General features: G+C 41.8%; 1 protein-coding gene and 1 pseudogene across 1 annotated transcript in view; one reads left to right on the top strand and one right to left on the bottom strand.

Annotated features, from left to right (window-relative positions):
* The window catches only part of Sh3gl2 (SH3 domain containing GRB2 like 2, endophilin A1), a 176,880-nt gene that overhangs the window by 18,354 nt on the left and 139,394 nt on the right, over positions 1–19,132 (top strand). The window lies entirely within an intron of this gene.
* On the bottom strand, positions 12,124–12,696 carry LOC117708355 (phosphoglycerate mutase 1 pseudogene; annotated as a pseudogene).

The raw sequence follows: 19,132 nt of genomic DNA, 5'->3' as shown, positions 1-19,132 counted from the left end.
CTGTCATATCAGTGGGTTTCTTCCTGTAGTTCTGATTTAGAATCTATCCACAGAAAATCAGTGTGTAAACATACAAGACTGGGAACAAGATTATTTACTTTAGTAGTTATCATGAAAATAAAAACAACCTGAATATCAAATACAAAGCTAAATTCTACTGTGTTTCTAATAAAAAATATATCCATAGCTCTTTTATCCACAGAGTAATAGTTATTGGCATAAGAAAATACTCATGATTATTGCAAACTAACCCCCACAAAATATATAATATTAATAACCCTGATATTGTCATGAGAATAGCTAAAGTACACAGGTAACTTATATGCTGGATTATGTTTTTTGAATAATTGTATTCATATGAATTAAATAAATCATTTAAATATTGATTGTTTCTAGGCAGTGGGATTTCAGATGAGCAGGTTGTGTTTCTGCTTTTGTTCCTTTCTTTGATAAATTGGTATTAGATCTGTCACTGAATTTCCTTTTTGATACATCATTCCTATGCCTACTTTATCATGTTGATTTGAAGACCAAGACTGGGAAGGGGAATGTTAGCAGGAGCTAAGAGCAAACTCAGTTTCTAGGAAACCTTTCTCCTTTGACATTTTACTTAAGAGTGCTTACTTGCCTTGTCTTCTATTGGGTCCAGGATTGAATTGTGCTGCTGGAGTTGCATCTGAATGTGTGGCCACTTTTTCTTTGTCTCCAAGGAGAAGTGGATGCATACCATCAACAGGCAGCTGCCAGTAGTAGCTTTTGTTTCTCTGAATGAAGATGTTTGTGTCCAGATCCCTCTTCTTGTCCTTAGGAAATCTGTGTTGATCATTGACAGCTCTGTCTGCTTGGAAGGGGGCAGCTGGGATATGGTGAACAGAAGGATGTACCCGGGGCTAGACGGGAGCTTCCCCTCCTTACCCTCTTGCCCTGTGACCAGGAACTCCTGGTTTAGCAAGGAAAACTGAGGCAGAGTGAGACATTCTATAAGCAGGCAGAGGATGTTCCTTGTGATGCTCTTTGCAGTAAGAGAACAGTGATGTTGGCAGGGGGATTGGAAGATGGGGGTGTGGCTTCAGTTTTATGGCCAGAAAGTGCAAAGTGTAGCAAGCCATAATGGAAAAGTAATACCCTGCTACTGCATCTCAAACAAAGTAGAACAGGCTAGAAGAGGCACTGTGGTGGAATAGCCTCAGAAATGAAGGTCCTGTCTAGAGGGAACAGGTCTAACAAGATCACCTTCAGCACCAAAGATGCCACATGCTGGGACAGGTGTGTCAGATGGATTACTCACTGTTTGGTGGCCCTGGCACTCATGTCATCAAAGTGTGAGCCACGTAATTTGTGAATATAACTTTTCCAATTCCTACAGAATCTTATTTTATAAGTTTGTTGACCAATCGTGCTTGCTTATGCTGAACTTTTAAAAATGCTTTTATTTGATGCATACTTTTAAAATTTGGTTTATTTGACATGTCTAAAAAACGATCCAGCATGGAAGAGGGCCTCACTGTCTCCCACTCCTCGCTGAGGATCTAGTATTAGTAGCTAGACAGGAAGAATCAGTTTGCTTTAAGAGTGTGGTTCCCAATAGATTGACTGTATGACATATATGTGCATGTGAAAGGTCCGGGACTCCTCAGAAAGGAGGTCCACTTAAGTCACAGGATAGCACGCACCCAAAGGACACACAAGAGACCGTCTTGCTGTAAAACACATGAGGTGATTTATTAAATCAGAACTCTGGGCCAGCCTATATCCCCATATCTCACATAGGGGATAGAGGGACTGACCTCGTGGCTCAGGGGTCTAGCGCTTATATATGGGCGGGGTGGGGAAAAAGCGAACTTTCGAGCAGGTGCACAGGATTGGTTGTTTTACTTTTTTTTGAACACTAGTAGGCCGTACCATGGGGGCAGGGTGTAGTCCCTCCCTTGGCCAGTCAGTTTCTGGGATGTTCTTAACAGGCCTTTGTCTTGTAACTCCCCCTCCTCTGTAACTAATTAGATGGGCCCAAACCTGCTGGCAGGTGCTTTTCTGCCCAAGGTCTAAGGCGAAAAATTTACACATATTTCATAAAATGGCCTTTATAATTTTTCACTCTACACATGCACACATGTGTGATTTATCTATGTGGATGTGCTTGCGCCATTGCACACATGTGGAGGTCATTTCTCTCTCTCTCTCCACCTTTATACATCCTGGGGATCGAACTCAGCTTTTCCTGTTTTTGTGTGAGCACTTATGGATTTTGAAGGAAGGCAGAAATGGCAGAGTAGAGCACTGGCATGTGTAGATTCTGTGATGTGGTCCTTAGGAGGCTCCTTCAGCAAGAGGCTGTGCAGTACTGTCCACTCACAAGTGGCATTATTGCTACAGAGAGGTTACAGTCTGACATGGAGGCTTCCTGGGAGGCTATTAAGGTATATCTTAATAAGCTGCTTTATAAGTGACTTTGGTTTTAAGACTCTTCCAGCAAGATGGATTCCTTATTGTTTTACTAGTTGAATTACCTTTCTCTGCGTGAAATGCTGGGTTCATAGCCGCCTTGATCTGTAGTGTACATATGGACTGGGAAAAAAAAAACCAAGCAGTTCTGACTATGTGGGTGTCACTCCTTCACTTACTCTCCAATGTGATTTCAACAGTGCTTTGTCTTTGCTACCTGCATCCCTTGATGGGTGTATACACCCCAGCCCAGCTCAGGGAGCTTCCAAGCATCTGAACTGCTGCGGTGGCTCCCCAGTCCGACTGTGATCACACTTGGTTTCTGCTACTCACAAGGCTGTGGAGAGAGCATTGATATGAATCTGTTCCCTCTTACATCCCAGTTCCTCTGCTTTTTTTGTAGTCTTCTGAGCATAAATAGAATATGGGGTAATATAATGCATAGAGGCCAGATGAATTTAGGAAGAATCGGAGCAGGCTATATTAACCAAGTATCTGTATGTCAGGACTTCTAGAGTCCAAATATGAAAAAAAAAGTCTTGAAGCAGGGTGTGGTTACTCAAACTTGATTATTAAATCCTCCAGGCCCATCTGTTTCCTTCTGTTCCTCTCTCTTGATTTTCCTCCTTTATCTATTCCTTAAAACTAATTTTAAAGATTTGTTACAAATTGCCCGCCTGTGTATCAGATGCTGGTATTTTTCTTCCAAAAGTCCTTAAAGCTTGGGGGGCTGTGACACACACACACACACACACACACACACACACACACACACTCACTCACACACACGCACAGAATCATACACACATTTGTGTATACAAATACAGAATTATTTATATGGTGTTAGGGCTGAATCTAGCCTTGTACATTTTAGGCAAACACTGTCCACTTGAACTATACCCTAATTCCTGTTTCTGTTTCTTTAAGTGGGAAAATTACCTATGTTTTGAAAATAGGTTTGGGAATTTTGCAAATGTTGCTTCCTTCTCCTTCTCTTCTTTTTTCTTGCTGTGTGTGTGGGTGTTAGAGGCGTTCTGGGGATTGAACTCAGGTCCTTGTGCATGCTGAGCACAGACTGCACCTTTGAGCTAAAACAGCAGCTCCATTTCTGGGGCTTTCTGGAAAACCTTCCTTGCTAAATAAATTATTTAATATGTCAAATAATTCAGCTGTCATGATTTTACTCTTTAAGTAGCAAGGACTATAACATGTCTGTCCTGATTTCTCCCTCATTTATCACCAAAGGAGAGTCAGATTAATTTTGTTGAGGAACAAGGAGTGACATCATAGCATTTTATGGTTAATTTACTGTTGTAGCACCTGTCCACAGAGAAGGCATCTTGCTACCAAATCATTTAGCTGAGCAAACACAGGCTGAATGACTTGTCCAGTTTCCACAAAGTGATATAATTGTGAACCATTGTGACATCCTGCACACGAATTCCTTGTGTGGACACGTGGGCTCCTCATGACTCTATGCTCACATGACTGGGATGGGTAGGAAGGGAGAGGGGCAGCAGAGAGCTTAGTGGATGTTGATCCTAATCAAAGTGGTAAGGGCTGGTGGTTGCCTCTCCTTGTGCAGAAACTCATGCTTGCATCATTAGGGAGAACTTTATAGTCATAGTCAGCAGTAGATTTTTTTTCAGGAATGTTATGAGTTTCGAGAACTATAATTCTGGGAAGCTTTACTGTGTGGCATTGTGGAAGAGAAGCTTTACAATATGTTTCTTTACTTGACAAGTTCTTGGGAGCAATAAAGTGAGGGGGAAATTGATTTACTAATATGGTGGTGCAAAGATCTTTAACCTTGATGCTTGTGGGTTTTGGTAGGATAGTGTCATATATTCAGCATATCTGGACCACACAGGAACTGCCTTTTAAAGCAGGGTTAGTAACAACCCTTGGAGGAATGTGATATCTGAGACCCAGAATTGCCCTCTGGGTTGTGGGTTCATGCTTCCTTGTTGGCTGTAGTCTTAATGGTTCTATGTTGCTCACCTTCAGCATTTATGCTGGGCTACCAGTCTGGTAGAATTTCCTCTTCTGATGCCACACATCTGTACTTGTGAAACACTTCCACTTGCCACAAGGTCAGTTTCTGAGACAGTCAGTACCTCTGCAGAGTTCACTACTCACTATTCACACCAGCTATGCCGTGTGTATCCTGTGGTCATCTCTCAGGTGAACAATCTCAGTACTTCCAGTCCTTTACAATTCACACATGACTGCACCTAAACTGCCTTTGCTGGTTCTGCGCTTAAAGACTTTGAAGGCATTCTGAATTCAAAACCCCCAAATGCTAAATGATGGCTACTGTGGCTTTCTTGACATGTCCCTTATCTTTTTGTTACCCTCCCCCAGCCAAGGGAAAGTTTCTCCATGTCTGTGCTCTAGACATCTTGTCTTGCAAGTAGTTGGTAGGAACTTATTACTAGCCAGGCTGTATGCTATGTTCTGGATATGGAGTTGTGAATAAAATCTCTATTCCCTGCCAACATGGAGCTGGTAAGGTAATGGTTGACCAAGCCCAGCACCATGCAAATGTGGAAGGAAATTGGTCACAAGTACAACAAAGAGGTGCCAAGGACTCCACAGGGGCCATCCCCAACCCTGCTGTGGAGTGATTCTCAACTTTTAATATGTAGAAATTCTAAAGATTAAAGGGGATTTGAGAATACCTGGGGAATTCTTACTAGTTGAAAGTGCCACAGATATTGGCGTGATACTTCTGTTCATGTTCATCTAAAAGCAGAAGGCAGGTTGACAGGCAGTTGTATAATTTAGATTGGAGAGAGTGGTCTTGTGGGTAAAAATTACTTTTGTGCCTTAAGATGTCAGGGCCCTAAAGCATCTCCCATTTTGAGGGCTTCTGTTGAAAGTGTAGAATTTAATGTGATTTCTTACCAAAGGCCCTAAGCAGTGAGCCATCATGGAGTATTTTTCTCCCTAAAGATGTGACTTTAAACTGAGAAGACAAGAGTATGCAGAAACCAGCCTTAGTCAATTATGGCCAAGGAAACATACATAGACAAGTCTCCACAGAGCAGGTGACCTGGAGTTGTCAGACCCGTGAAGTGGGCATCAGACTAGCCTGCTGCCTGCCATGTCCTGTCAGCTTGGGGACTAGTTCACGCCTGTTCGTCCTTTAGCTGGGCTGAGATGTTACTTCATGGAGACCTCATCTGTATCCTGCAGGATTCCTTTAGTTCTCTTGACACATTTCATGGCCTTGAATAATTTGAAAATTTTAGCCATTAAACAATTGTCTCTTTCCTTTACTTACTAAGTCCTGAGGGTAGCAGGTCAAGTCCAGGCCTTCATTTGATCATGGTGATGGTAATAACATAAGCAGCACCATCCAGTGGCTGTAAATTTTCCCTCACAGTAATCCATAGAGGAGGCACCACTGTACCCATTGTACTGATGAAGAAACAAAGGCATAGAGAAGTTAAGGGCTTATCTCAATACCTATTGAAGGTGGAGACAGAATGTGACACTGGGAGAGGATGCTTTAGAGGGATCATTTTGTAAATCACCTCCCAGTCAATGGAACAGAACTGCAAATGTAGTAATAACTAGTCTAAACACACTTGCGAGTCTGTAAACTGCAAAGCAGCATTTCAAGACGCCAACCAGAGGGATGCATCATTTAGTAAATGATGTGAGGCAGTTAGCTCTCCATTCGTGTCTAGAAAACTAGAAAACTGGATCCATCTATCATTCTTTTACACTAAAGCAAATTTTAGTGTTTTAAATTGCTGGCTGCAGTTATAATAGTAAAAGATTAAGAAGTAGCAAAAAGGCAAATGTGGGCCCTTTTGAGCTGGAGAGAGATGCTTTCTAGACAGGAGTTAAGGTACTGATGCTGTAGAATAAGGTAGGTACTTTTTCTTCTGCATAGAAATTAAGAACAGTCGCTTGGGGAAATTAAAATAAATAAGAGAATTTAAGATCCGGCACACACAATTAAAAAGAGAATTTGGGGTTACAGGGTGTCCTATGACTGTAGGTGCCTTTGGTCCTGGGGCCAGTCAGACATTATGTGCAGTGTGCAGACTCCTTTGATGAAGACACATTTTGGTCTTGGTGGAATAACTGAAGATGTATGTAAAAGAAACATGTACTGAATCCACTGTAGTGTTACTTTTTGTGTGTAAATCCTGGTTCATACACATAGTGGGATTTTCTGAGACCACTAAAGTGAAGTAATCCACGCTCACCTGGAAGCCTTTCCAGGATATACTTTTGGTGGGAGACAGATTTCATAAAGATGTACTATGCAGGCATTGCCTTGTCTTTCCACACAGGTGGAGAGATGGCAGCTTGAAATAAACTTTAATACAGTAATGGGTATCTTTGGTTTTTGAAAGCTTTCTTTTCATTAATTTTTGTTGAGCTGTAAGACAAGGTCTCAGGGCGTATCTATGGCTGGTCTGGAACTAACATGTTAACCAGGCTGGCCTTGAGCTTGCAATGATCCTCCTGCCTCTGCCTCTGAAGTGTTGGGCTTATAGGCATATACTGCTATGCTGTGATTTAATTATACAAAAGTCTTTCCTCTCTGTTTCTCTTCCTTCACCATGTCCTGCCCCTCTTCCTCCCCCTCTTCCTCCTCCTCTTCCTCCTCCTCTTCCTCATCTTCCTCCTTTTCTTCCTCTTCTTCCTCCTCTTCCTCATCTTCCTCCTTTTCTTCATCTTTTTCCTCCTCTTCTTCCTCCTCCTCTTCCTCATCTTCCTCCTTTTCTTCCTCCTCTTCCTCCTCTTCTTCCTCCTCCTCTTCCTCCTCCTCTTCCTCTTCTTCCTCATCCTGTTCCTCTTCTTCCTCTTCCTCTTCTTCTTCCTCCTCTCCCTCCTCTCCCTCCTCTTCTTCCTCCTCTTCCTCTTCTTCCTCCTCTTACTCTCCCTCCTCTTCTTCCTCTTCTTCCTCCTCTTCCTCTTCTTCCTCCTCTTCCTCTTCTTCCTCCTCTTCCTCTTCCTCCTCCTCTTCCTCCTCTCTCTCCTTCTCTTCCTCCTCTTTCTCTTCTTCCTCTCCCTCCTCCTCTTCCTCCTCTTTCTCTTCTTCCTCATCCTGTTCCTCCTCTTCCTCCTCCTCCTCCTCCTCCTCCTCTTCCTCCTCCTCTTCTTCCTCCTCTTCCTCATCCTCTTCTTCTTCCTCCTCTTCCTCCTCCATACCACTACCTTTTGTTTTCTGGTGTTGGGAATCAAGTAAGCTGCTAGGCAAGCCAGTGCCACAGAGCTATATCCCCAGTGTAAATGGTTACACTCAGAGCACTCGTCTTTGATCCCTGTGAATACTGTTCTCCCCTTGGCTTTTTGTCACTGACTTTGGGCTATTGGAAATGTCTGGGAAGCCGGCATTAGATTAAAACAAGGAAATGCAGTGGTGGGACAGGTTGATTAGAATCACACACATGCTGGAATTTATTTCACAGCGTAACGTCTTCCTCGATGAGATGGATCAATGTTTAATAGAAACACAGCCTTTTCAGTATCACTGTTTTTTAAATTTTTCTGTTTTTATTAATTACTTGGCCTAAAGGAGAGAGGAACAAGACAGAGGGAGAAAACAGCAGCGACCCTAAAGGCATGTGTGTTAGTTAATGCTGAGGATGTTCAGACAACCCACCTCCACACACTCCTCCCTCCGACAGAGTATTAATGAGCACAGCTTCTTCACATTCTGATCTTTCCTCAGACAGGTTTTCAGAGAAAACCTTAATAAAGCATTAATCATGGTGCAGCCTTCTCCCCCAGAGAGAGGAGTGATCTTGCTCTCTCCCTGCATATAGGGATGATCTAGGTGTATAATTTTGTTAATGATATGTCTGTGGAATGCTATTTTGGTTCCAATAAGAGGTATCTGTTTGCTTCTTATGGGTAGGAGCATGTGGATTTCAGAACTGCCAGCACTATTTAAGATGCAGCAGACTGCAGTTCAGTGCATGGCTGCTGTTGCTTTAGACAGAGTTGAAAGCAGAGAAGAAGACGGAGGGACATATTGTTTATATAGACACAATTGTTATGTGAATTTAAAACTAAGCTTTAGGATATGGTAATTGTAAAAAAAAAAAAGTAAACTTGAAGGGGTATACAATAAGTCTTAAAATTGGAGATTTTTTTATTGCATTAGTTCTGTGACAAGCTTTGTGGTTTCTTCCCTCACAGAGCTGCTCAGCGTCTTTAGCAGAAGCTCTGGTCCTGTTAGTGGGTGGGAGAGCCTGCCATGCACAGGCTCATTTCTCTCTGCTTGTTGATGCTTACATTATCTTGAAAGATCCTATTCATTAATTGGTATTATTCAGTTGCAAATGGAAGTGCAACAAGATGGGAGACTGTAGAGAAACAAGTACAGGGCTTGGTGTTTCAGGGGTTATTTTTAGATTCAGAAGCAGCCTGCCACTTTCCATGAAATCGCCCAGTATAATTAATCACTCTCCTTTCTCTTTCTGGTGGCTTTTGTTTGAAGAGTAAACTACTGGGTTCAATCCTCTGTGCACTTTTCTCTCTTCTCTTCTCTTCTCTTCTCTTCTCTTCTCTTCTCTTCTCTTCTCTTCTCTTCTCTTCTCTTCTCTTCTCTTCTCCCTTTCCCCTTCCCTTTCCCCTTCCCCTTCCCCTTCCCCTTCCCCTTCCCCTTCCCCTTCCCCTTCCCCTTCCCCTTCCCCTTCCCCTTCCCCTTCCCCTTCCCCTTCCCCTCCCCTTCCCCTCCCCTCCCTCCTCCCCTCTCTCCAGTCTCCCCTCTCTCTCTCTTTTCTCTGTGTGTGTGTGTATGTATGCAAGTGTGTGTGTGTGCGCGCGCATGCGCCCGTGTGTGCAAGCATGCCCTCACATGTGTCAAGGTTAATGGCTGTGTGTTGATTTTAAGAGGTTACCTGGATAGTGTTTCCAAATTCATCCCATGTAAAGTATCTTCTTTAGTCATTCTAGAAATCAAATCACCCGTGCCATTTCTAATGTTAAGAAAGTGTTCAGCATTGTAGACACCTGTTGTGGTTTGGTTATGTTGTGAGTGTGCTCTCTGAGGGTTTGTGGACTAGAAGCTTGAGCAGCATGGACGGAGTAAGAGGCAGAGAGTGAGATCTTTCAGGGGTAGAGCCCACTGGAGATGGAAGGGAACTGATCAAGTTATCCCGAGATCCTGGCTGGCTTTCCTCAAAAAGTTGGTAGAGGATCCCAGTTATCTGGCTTCATGTTTGGGCATGCAATCCCTCTTGAACATACCCTGGGGTTGATGTTTATGAACCCCTGGGTCTCTCCTTGCAGGAAAGCAACAGTACGATACAGGAAGGGGAACCCACAAGTACAATACATGCTATTCTAATTTTTAGCCTCAGAAATGGTGAGTTAAACCTCTTTTCTTCATGTTACTCAGTATTAGGTATCTAGGTATAGAAAGGACAATGGACAAGTATAACATTCACCAAAACAGATGTATCCAGAGAAGGTTCAAAACTCTGGTGCCAGAATGGGTGGAACACATGTTTTTCTATCTGGGCATGAGTGCCTTTCTCTATCAAGTATATTCGGGAACTGGACTTAGTTCCTAAGGAGTGTATCCTTAAATTCTTATCTCTAAAATTCTATGCTTAAGTCCAATTAGAGTGACGGTCATTGCTAAGGTATGCATGCCATTATTCATCCTTGGTTTATGATGTCACGCTTGTCATTGTGGTTCATAGTTGGGCAAGACTTCTGGTTGCTTCCCTCCCTTGGAAGCTTACATGGTGCCTTCTGGTACCATGAAAGCTAGTTCTCAGGGAAGAAGCTTTAACACTGAGGTTGTGTAAAAATGTTATAAGGAATCACACTATTAACTATCTCCCCCCCCCCAAAAAAAAAAACCCTATGATACATAAGCCTGTATGTAAGTATACAATATTGTGTGAATGAACTTATCCCATCTTGGCTGACAATTTTCCCTTTAAGAGCCAAAGACCATCTAATAAAACCCTCGCACCAGCTTTGAGAAGCCCACCATTGAGTTATTGATCAGGGTTGTCCAAGAGAGGAATAAACATTCAGCCTATTGCTATTGCCTTGATTGCCCCCAAGATGTAGAGAGTGAGTCTGTATTCCTGAAGATGCCATGCACTTGAGGCACAGTGTCCAGAAGCCCCTGAGCTGGACCTGAACTTTACTTTTTTATACAGGCTCCTGTTCACATTGCACATGTATGTGCTTGTCATGTACTGTTAAATCTTACTTACTTTATTTATTTTTTTAGTTGTTGAAATTGTGAAGACTAGAGCTGTGACAAGGCTCCCCTGGCTTGCCTTTTAGGCGGGTGTTTGTTTCATCCATACAGAGTTGCCTCTTTTGAAATTAAAGGAAAATAACTTGGTGAAGCTGTCACAAATGGCTCACTCAATTCATAGATTCGTGTCATGGTTTATCAAATCTTTTCTTTCCCTAAAACTTGCACATATAATGACAGACAGTGTTTATTATCTTGAACATTCAGATGTTTCTTTCTCTTTAGCTCTTCTGCTGAAATTACAATGAAGCTGGGGTTTGAGAAACTACTAGTATATAAACAATGAGAAAGATGTTTAGAAATGAATGTTTTGCTTTTTCAAAGTGGAATTTTTATAGGACCTTCACATTCACATTTTCCTGTAGAAATCTATCAACGGAAACTTTAATGAACAGTTAACAGATTGGGCTCTTCTTCACCTAGTTTGGAAGCAACAAGTGTTTTGAATTTGACTCATTCTTCTCACGTGAAGTGAGAACTGGAGAGGCATGAGCTGTGTTATTTTAAGCTGCTTTGACATTCTCGAAAGCAGAGGATCGTGAGAAACAGAGACCTGAAGTCTGAGAGTTGCTGATGCTCTTGCAAGCCTTTGTTTCAAAAGCAAATAAAATTATTTCACAAAGCACAGACCAAAGGGGCTGTCAGCTGGAGCTGAAGTTAAATGTAGGTAGGAAGAGAAGGATTATTCCAGTAACAACAGGAAGCATAGCTTAATCAGTGGTTTTAATGTTTAAATTGAAGAGTATTTTTCCCCTCTGAGTGTATGTGTGGTCTCGTGTGTGTGTGTGTGTGTGTGTGTGTGTGTGTGTGTGTATGAGAGAGTGTGTTTGTGTGTCTGTGTATGTGTACATATTACATACACAAGCACACACATACACAAAGGGTTATACATAGTTTTTTTTAAAGTAAGTGTAACATACAGACTTGACATGATCAATACCAACTTTCTAGGGTCAGCAGCTACCTTAGGGTCAGAGAAGTATCTTTCAAATCACTATGCAACTGACTCTTTGGAAGGACTACAGCCCCCTCTCCCCCAGTTACCTAAGTGCAGAAGAGTGTTGGACAGGTTCCAGGGACAAAATTGGGCTATAGCTGCTCTTCATTGGTCATATTGCATCATGGTTCCTTCCTGATCTTTTGCTAAGCAGACCTTTCTTTAGGGAAGAAAGAACCAAGGAAAATTATAAGTACTACCCCTCAACTGTCCTGGAAGTGGACTAAGAAATACACTGCCAGGGCTGTTATCCTGACCAGATTCTATGAAGTGGGTGGCGGGGATGGACATGGAGCCACAGGCCCCCATCTCTGGCTACAACTTAAACTTAAGATCCTAAAGATGTAGTCAATGTGATGGGGGCTGGGGAGGGTGCAGGAGGCGTGGGCAGGCAGGGAGGGTGCTGGGGGAGGAGTCTGCCTGCTTGCCTTCACTTCTTCACCTTATCTTGAGCTGCCACAGCTTCCACGGTTTTCTGTACGGTCTCATCTCCCAGGGACTCGATGGGCTTGATGAGATTCAAGTTGTTGTCCAATTTATAGATGATGGGAATGCTGTTTGGTATGTTCAACTCCATGACATCCTCCTCTGAGAGACCCTCCAGATGCTTGACAATGCCCAAAGGCTGTTGCCATGCAATGCAACCAGGACCCTTTCTCCCTCCTTTATCTAGGGAACATTTTCTTCATTCTAGAAAGGCAGTGCTTTGCTATTGTGTCCCTCAGGCTCTCACCAGAGGGTAGCTGCTCATCAGTAAGCTCTGCATACCTATGATTCTTACTGATGTTGCTATAGAAGGGACAATGAGACTTCATTGAAGGCAGTGGGACATCATAAAATCACTTCCAGATCTTAACCTGTGCCTCACAATACTTAGCAGTAGTTTGTGCTTTATTGAGACCAACCTGACCCCATAGTGTTGTTCATTGGCAGCTATATCTAGCCAGACTGTCCAGATTGCTCTCTTCTTCATGGAGGTGAAATTCACAGATACCAGATTCATAGCTAGTGTCTCACAACACCCACCTGCTGCACTTCACCTCCTTGTGGCCTACCTGACTCAGCTAGGTGTCATACCAACTGTTTTCCAGGTTCCAGACCCTCTACCCACATGGAATCAACACCAGTTTGCAGTCAGTCATGGTGCCAGGAAGGGGATGTAGTAGCAACTGTTTCTTCTATCTTTATTATGGGTTTAGGGGGTGACATTTAGGTCACTATGCTTGCGTTGCAAGAACATTGACTTGCGGAACCATCTTTGGCCCAAAATATTCCTTAATTTTAGCAACTGTACATATAAAACTCCACAAGGATGGCAGCATTCTTTCATGGTGATTATGTATAAGCTGTATCACCATCTGGCTAGATATACCTTATCAGGCTAGGGTTCATAAGGGGATAACTCCGATCTTTTTGGAGGTCTCAGCATGATATATCATAGCTGTAATCTCAAAGAATCATGTTTTAGCCTCTGAAATTCCTAGATACAAGATTGGTATCCGTGTTGTGGTTACTATTGTTGTGATAAAACGCCACAATCAAAAAACTTAGGGGAGGAATTTTGGGGAGGTTTATTTGACTTACACTTCTATATCACTGTTGATGATTCCAGGAAGTCAGTATCTCAAACATGGTCAGACCCTGGAGCTAGGAGCTGATGCAGAGGCCACGAGAGGCGCTGCTTAATGGCTTGCTTCCTATGGCTTGCTCAGATGTTCTTATAGAAGCCAGATCTGTCAGCCCAACAATGGCACCACCCACAATGGGCAGGGCCCTCCCTCATCAATCATTAATTAAGAAAATGCCCTACAAGCTTGCCTGTAGCCTTATGATATTTTCTTATTTGAGGTGCTCTCCTCTCAAATGACTTTTACTTGTATCAAACTAACATAAAACTATCCAGCACAATTGGCCACTGACGGGCATTGCTGATGGTAGGTGTGTGGCTGAACTGCTAAGTTCAGGGTGGAGTTCTTGGTTCCCCCAAGTCATTGTCCTAGATCGATCAATGTGCCATATTATCACTTGTGCAGTCTTTAATCTGTGTGGGATTTGAATTGAGATCCAACTTTGAATTGAGCTCTAACTGTGGGCAAGTACCGTCTATTCTCAATTCATCATCTTTGGGAAATTGCACAAATATCAAAATGCACACAGAAGTCTGTCATGTAGCAAAAGATAGTTTTCTTCTTTCGTTATATTGGATTCAATTTTAATGTTTTAAAACAGATATCACATAATAATTTTGCAAATTAGAAAACTCTCTGTGTTTGTATGCATGCGTGGAAGGGCATGCGTGTGTATACATAGTATATGTGTATATGTGTGAGATGTGTGTGTTTCAGCTACAAGTTGAAGTCAGAGGTTCTCTACTGCTCTTCACCTTAGTTTTTGAGACAGGGTCTCTCATGGAACCTGGAACTTTCTGTATTGGCTAGGCTAACTAGCCAGCAGGTACCCGAGACTCACTTGTCCCTCACAGTGCTGTGGTTACAGACACACACCACAACACTCAGGTTTTCATGCTTGTGTAGGAAGCACTTCACCTACTAAGCTATCGCCATACATGGAAAATATCTGTTATCAGTCTTTTACTTCATAAAATTTAATTATCATTTTGGTATAGGGAAATAGACCCACAGAATATTTGATTTGAAGAGTAATACTAAGTAGGTCATTAGCTTTCTTTTCTTTTTTTTTTTTTTTTTTTGGTTTTGTTTTTTGTTTTTTGTTTTTTGTTTTTGTTTTGTTTTGTTTTTTGTTTTTTTGAGACAGGGTTTCTCTGTGTAGCCCTGGCTGTCCTGGAACTCACTCTGTAGACTAGGCTGGCCTTGAACTCAGAAATCCGCCTGCCTCTGCCTCCCAAGTGCTGGGATTAAAGGCGTGCACCACCATTGCCTGGCGGTCATTAGCTTTCTAAAACCCCTTTAAACATGCTTTTTGGACTTAAAAAAAAAGAAGAAATGTATCCTAAACTCTGTATATCTTGAATAATTTTATGATTTTAGGAGTAGCTTTCTTTCAATGATAAACATATATACAATAGAAAATTGGCATATTTTGATTTTTTTTTTTATCATTTTTGCTCTTGTTTGAAATTGTTCCTGGAAACGGAAACGTGTCTTGTATTGAGCTGTGCTTGCTCCCATTCTCAGAGCACTACAAGTTAATGGAAAAGGAAGGCCATTGAGTGCTTCACTGGCCTCTCTCCTTCTGGCTACAACACACTCAGACACCTTGTATCCTGTACTTGAAGTGGTGCTTTTGGGAAGCCAGAGCTGTTGGCAACTCGCTTCATTAAATTCAAGAGCTCACTGCAACATTGACACAAAAGTTAGTGGAACTTTAAGACATGGAATAAAAAAGTCTTTTACTGCCTCACAAAATAGGCTTGGATAACATTAGTCATTGAAGTCTTCATTCTTCAGGATCTGGCCCCGCTCTCTCTGACACCATCAGGAAAAAGGCCAAGTGGTTGTGGCCTTGGTGTGGGTATTCAACACCATACATTTTTTTAGCCTCCAGAAGTATTGTCCAGCTGCTCCTATCTCTGTATCCACTGGGCAATTACAACAACTCAATTCTCTCACCCTCTCCCCAATTATTATTTGTAATTTTTAAAGTTCTTCCCATGAACTGTTCTTTCTCCACTGGAAACAGCCACGTGAAAAGGTCAGTATGTAATAGTATTTGGTTTAGCACTGTCCCAAGGTGAGGGTGTGTGTGGTGGTACATCCCTCAGCAGCAGAGCTAGAAGAGAAGGCAGGTCTATGACCCATCAGTGTAGGAACTCTGGCTACCTAGTGGAAGCATTGTCTCTGTTTTTTTTTTTGTTGTTGTTGGTTTTTTTTTTTTTTTTTTTTTTTTTTTTTTACTCAGGCCAACAAGAAGGAAAACCCCCTCCCAGGAGTGCCCCTGATATGGAATGCAGTTGAGTGCCCCTGATATGGGATGCAGTTGGACTGGTAGCTCTGCTTGGTGCTCAGTGCCTAGGTTAGGTCATGGATTCATGTACATTGTTCAGCCTTTTACTGTTGGACCATCTTCCCTCCTATGCCTGGGACTTATAGAAATGTACACGCTCAGATTCCACTTCAGACATCAGCAATCATAGTTGATTTTTACTAAGTTCCAAAGATACTCTTAGGTATGCTAAGTTTGCAAAATGCAGTTCTGAATATAGAGGACAAGAGGTCGTGTACCTGATTTATGTGGGGAGAGGAAGGGGAGCTGGCTGGGTATAAAAGTAATGAAGAGAGTGCGTTTCATTTGTGGGTATGTTACGTGTGAGCACATTCTCCTTTTACTTACAAATTGTTAAGATTTAATTAATGTACTATACAATCTACCCACTTAAAACACTTGATTTAAAATTTACAATTTAAGGGTAGTAAGTATATTCACAGACTTTTGCAAACATCACTACCATTCACCATCAGCTGCAGAACAGTTCCATGGCTTGAACAGAAACAATGTATCAGTTAGTAGTTACACCATTTGGCCGTTAACACCCACTGGATTCCTAGAAGCCCTAGACTATTAAGTGACATTGAATGACTGCCTTTTTGTGAATTGGATTTACTGAATTATTTTTAGTTACATGTGTGTGTGTGCACCTGTGTGTGGGTATGGGCATGAATACAAGAACCTGTAGGAGCCAGAAAAAGTTATCTGGTCCCCTGGAGTTAGAGTCACAGGTGGCTGGCTGTAAGCTGCCTGACTTGGTTATTGAGAACTGAACTCACATCTTCTGGAAGAACACTGTGTGCTTTGAACCCCTGAGCCACCTCTCCTGTTCCTACTCTGGATATTTCATATGTGAATACATTCATATAATACATGGTCCTTTTTGGGGTCATTTTTCACGTGTCCTGTGTTTTCAAGGTTCACCTATGTTGTGTGTGGATCTGAGCCTTTAGAAAATTGAGACTGCTGTGTCATTATTATCATATTCAATGAGAGTAGTTTAAATATGTGAATGCTTTTCTAAAACACACACTCGGGATCTGAGAATTGCATGAGGTGGCAAGGACAATATTGAATGCATTCAGTTGAAGAAATGAAATGATAGTAATTTCTATTTTTTATTTTTTATAAAGTTTTGATGACTTACTTTTCATCTACTTTACCCACAAAGCTAGTGGAAGGAAACCAGGTTAGGGAAAGACCTGCTTTCCTGCTGAAAATTCTTCTTATTATTTCAAAATATCCGACTGATGTTGTTGGAAATTTAAAAGAGAAAATATTATGTTCAGATGAAGAACAGAAATGGCTGGATTTTTGACAAGTACCCACACAATTGTCTCTCTTGCAAACAGTATGCTCTCCATAGTCCCCAATATTTAGTAATTTCAAGAGCCCCAGAGAGGAGCATCAATCATTCCCATGTTGTCTGTGCTTACTTCTAATGATCCTCACTAGTCAAAGAAAGATCAAGGTCTAGTCCTCCTTGCTATTTAAAGACTTTAGGCACTCTGTCTTACAGAGCATCTTTAGGTCTGTGTATTGTGCTTGAAAAAAGTCATTTCATAATGTGTATAGTATAAAGTGTCCAGAAAAATTACAGGGTCCTTTTGAAGTGCTATTTTTTCTTTTAGCAACATGAAATGCCCCTCCGTAGCTCCGAACCAAGTCTAAGTTAATCTTAATTGCCTATGCCTTATTTGGCAAGCTACCCAGTAAATCAGATGAATGGCACAGTACCGGGGATCTTGTGTGGCCACTTTCTAAAGGGTTTTGTGCTTGCTTTATGCTTTTCTGCTCCCTTTTCCAATTTGCTGGTTAGACTCAATTATTTGGCTCTTTTTGAGAAGGCTCTGGGCAAAATGCCATTTATCTAGCTTTTCAACTTTAGGGGACATGTTTTCTTAACAGATTTCTTTGGGAAGTAAAGTTCTTTAACTTGGCTGTTCCCCCCCCCCCCCCAGATATTCCAACATGTTGGTCATTAGCAGATTCTTAAGTACTTTGTTTTTGTTTGTCAAAGTATAGGCAAAATTTCTTGGGGGGGGGGTGTGCTGAAAATGCATATTTTTTTGAAAAGAGAATGAGATAAAATCCCTTGTTCTCTTAAAATTTTAACTTTGGCAGGTCTAGCCAGATCTCTCTGTTGGAGGAAATGAAAAAGCTTGATTGAACCCTAATGTCAAGGAAATTGACTTGGCTGGGCTTCAGGGAGTAGGAGGGGCTGGCCCACTAAAGATCTGTGTCAGAGTCTTGGATGACACTGGAATCGGGACAGGGTAGTTATTTTCTTTAGTAGGGCAAAGTCCTGGGAAAAGCACAAGAATCCAGCATCCAGCAAGGTGCTCTCCTGTGTCAGAGTGTTGTATAAATTTGATGTGCACTCTCGGGAAGTGTTGCACTCTCGTGAGCTGTGTGTTACTGTTGGTACCTTTGCTATTATCACCACTGCTTTGCAAATGTAAAAGCCAAGACTCAGAGTTTTTAATCCTGGAAAGGGGCTATGAGGGCTGTTGTGTTGGGTGATGGTGTTCTCTCCCACCAGTGGAGGCTGTGTTCATCCTGTCTTTGCCATTAAAGGAGGCAGTTGTTACAGTGGTAATATAACTGATGAGACACAGGTAGATAGGTGTGAGAATACAAGATCTTTAGAGAGATACACGCTCAGAAGATGCTATTACAGGATTTCGACAGAGTGGGCTTTTCTGACAATGGTGTTTCCGAGTAGGATGGACACCCCTCCATTCCCCAGGCCAATTAAGATCTTGAGGATGCTCTACCATTACTGCTCTTAGCTTTTTCTAAAAGTCCTTGGCCCTTCCCAGTTACTGTGGACACTTGGACCATGTGTTGCCTGCTCAGAAGCCAAGTGAGTAGAGAAAACCAGCCACTGCTGAGTATTTACCAGGTAAGGACGTCTCAGCAGCATGAGGCTATGTGTCTGTCCTAAATCTGTTTGCAAATTACTGAAAGCTTTTAGCAGTTCTTAAAACCACAAGAATAGCTATCTAACTGATCTGAGTTTTATGTCTAAAGTTTTTTAAAATGTAGGACTCATTTGTCAGTTTCCCCCATTTTTTTATTTTCCCTAATTAAAACATGTTTATTGTGAAAAATTAATATTTTAATGAAAAATCAAGTAAATACTTTGTCATGACAAAGAGGTCTTCATCAACATACTACATTTTTCTCTAGAATATTTAATGTTTAACTCAGCAACATAAATATGTAGATAACTTTCACTAGTAACTTAACAATTATTTTGCATCCTTTATTTTCCTTATCTCTTAGAAGATTGTAGTACTGTAAATAAGAAAATTAAAACTGAGGCTAAGTGGCTGGATCCCAGAGAGTATTGTTGGGAGTCATGGCGTGGACGCTGCTCTTCTGCCTTCCCCAGGTCTTCCTACTTAGACTCTTGATTAGTAGATGCTATCACTGTATCTATCCCACAATAGCCTTAACATTTTGCAGAA

Source organism: Arvicanthis niloticus, chromosome 5 (genome assembly GCF_011762505.2).
Source record: "Arvicanthis niloticus isolate mArvNil1 chromosome 5, mArvNil1.pat.X, whole genome shotgun sequence".
NCBI lineage: Eukaryota > Metazoa > Chordata > Mammalia > Rodentia > Muridae > Arvicanthis > Arvicanthis niloticus.
This window is presented reverse-complemented; position numbering and strand designations above follow the sequence as displayed.